Here is a 2,894-nt window from a genome sequence, read left to right on the forward strand (position 1 = left end):
CCTGGATAACTCAGCGGCATTGGTCAACTTCATCCACAATATTCCAAACGTCTCCTTTGTGCTGATGGAAACATTCATTGACGTATTTTACAAATGAGAAGTACGTGAGCATTACAATATGTTGACAGAACATTTTGTGAACATGAAGACCACAACTGTATGAACTTAAGTTGCATGGAACTAAGAATGTCAACCTCCAGGTAGGTATTGTATGTCATCTAAGGTATTTGAAAATCACATGTGCTTTATATTATGTCTGATGCTCTACAGTGACACCACGTATACACCATGTTTACAGCAGATCATTTACTTATATACTTACAGTATCTAACTCCAAGACGTTCACACAAGGTTTTATTTTTCCTATTTGAAACAGGTTTAGTCCAGAGGCAAAGAAGGAAATAGAGGTAGCGCCTACTACACTTCTTGGGTGACAAAGGTGTCACTTTTCCTGACAACATCAATAGGCAGAAGGTAAAGCCATGATTTAACTCATTGTTGGTTGGTCCATTTTCCACTGCTGATAATTAGAATTTAAAAGTCAATTGGCCATTGTTGTGCTGTAAGTATGTAATGTAAAACAGACGTTGAATCTTAATTTGACCAGTTTCTCAAGGCAGGAAAATAATATAATAATAATTCCGCAACAGGATTATTGTGATTATTGTGTGAATTATAATGAACACTTTTGTAAGGGTTGATACAAGTTAGGGCAAATCAAGTCTGAAACTTTAAAGTGGAAATTACACATTTAAGAAGCCTTTTTACATTTCCAATAGGAAATGTCCTGCAACAACAGGGTGATCAGATTAATATCATGTTTTGCTGTTGGGTTGTTCCAGATTATGCAGGATGACCCAATAATATTTCATAATGACAAATTTGGAGCCTTGCCAGAAGAGGGGCAGATACTGTAGACAGAAGTGTTGGAAAGCATTTTCATGATTATTTGAAATGAATGTCCATGATGCAGAGCACCAGTCAAAAGTTTGGACACACTTTCTCATTCAAGGGTTTTTATTTATTTTTACTATTTTCTACATTGTAAAATAGTAGTGAAGACATCAAAACTATGAAATAACACATATGGAATCATGTAGTAACCAAAAAAATGGTTAAACAAATCAAAATATATTGTTTATTTTAGAATATTCAAAGTAGCCACCCTTTACCTTGATGAGAGCTTTGCACACTCTTGGCATTCTCTCAACCAGCTTCATGAGGAATGCTTTTTCAACAGTCTTGAAGGAGTTCTCAAATATGCTTAGCACTTGTTGACTGCTTTTCCTTCCCTCTGCGGTCCAACTCATCCTAAACCATCTCAACTGGGTTGAGGTCAGGTGATTGTGGAGGCCAGCTCATCTGATGCAGCACTCAATCTACTTATTGGTCAAATTGCACTTACACAGCCTGCAGGTGTGTTTTGGGTCATTGTCGTGTTGAAAAACAAATGATAGTCCCTCTAAGCGCAAACCAGATGGGATGGCGTATCGCTGCAGAATGCTGTGGTAGCCATGCTGGTTAAGTGTAACTTGTCAGGGATTCTAAATAAATCCCTGACAGTGTCACCAGCAAAGCACCCCCACACCATCACACCTCCTCCTCCATGCTCCATGTTGGGAACCACACATGCAGAGATCATCCATTCACCTACTCTGCGTCTCACAAAGACACGGCGGTTGGAACCAAAAATCTCAAATTTGGACTCATCAGACCAAAGGACAGATTTCCACGAGTCTGATGTCCTGGCAAACAAGTCTCTTCTTATTATTGGTGTCCTTTAGTAGTGGTTTCTTTGCAGCAATTCGATCACGAAGGCCTGATTCATACAGTCTCCTCTGAACAGTTGATATTGAGATGTGTCTGTTACTTCAACTATGAAGCATTTATTTGGGCTGCAATCTGAGGTGCAGTTAACTCTAATGAACTTATCCTCTGCAGCAGAGGTAACTCTGGTTCTTCCTTTCCTGTGGCGGGCCTCATGAGAACCAGTTTCATCATAGCGCTTGATGTTTTTTTGTGACTGCACTTGAAGAAACTTCCAAAGTTCTTGAAATTTTCCAGATTGACTTACCTTCATGTCTGAAAGTAATGATGGACTGTCATTTCTCTTTGCTTATTTGAGCTGTTCTTGCCATAATATGGCCTTTTACCAAATAGGGCTGTCTTCTGTATACCATCCCTACCTTGTCACAACACTGGCTCAAAAGCATTGAGAAGGAAAGAAATTCCACAAATGAACAAGGCACACTTGTTAATTTAAATACATTCCAGGTGACATGAAGCTGGTTGAGAGAATGCTAAGAGTGTGCAAAGCTGTCATCAAGGCAAAGGGTGGACATTGTTTTGGTTACTACGTGATTCCATGTGTGTTATATTATAGTTTGGATGTCTTCACTTATTATTCTACAATGTAGAAAATAGTAAAAATAAAGAAAAACCCTTGAATGAGTAATTGTGTCCAAACTTTGACTGGTACTGTATGTATTCATTGTTTTCACCTGGGCTGGCTGTATTCAATGTGCAAGTGTATATGTATCAGTGTCTGACTCACTCCAACACATTTGTTTTAATTAATAAACACTGCAAAATTATTTTATGTACATAAAAAACATAACACTTTATTTTGTGTCAATTAATACTTGATATTATCATACACAGGTTCATAAAAATTAGAAAAGGCTCTGATCATGTAAAACAAAAAAGGTATGACCAAAACATGGATTTATGTGTGTGCAAGTATGCAGAGTACAGTACTCCCTTTCAAAATGACAATTCCTGCATACCTTTCCTCAACATGTTAAAAATATCTTAATAAAAAAATGTCAAATAGATATTCCCTGAAAACTTAAATATTAGAAGTCAGCAGGCACAAAAAATATCTGAAAGCAGTG

This window comes from Oncorhynchus kisutch, linkage group LG28, assembly GCF_002021735.2.
Source record: "Oncorhynchus kisutch isolate 150728-3 linkage group LG28, Okis_V2, whole genome shotgun sequence".
In the NCBI taxonomy this organism is placed as follows: domain Eukaryota; kingdom Metazoa; phylum Chordata; class Actinopteri; order Salmoniformes; family Salmonidae; genus Oncorhynchus; species Oncorhynchus kisutch.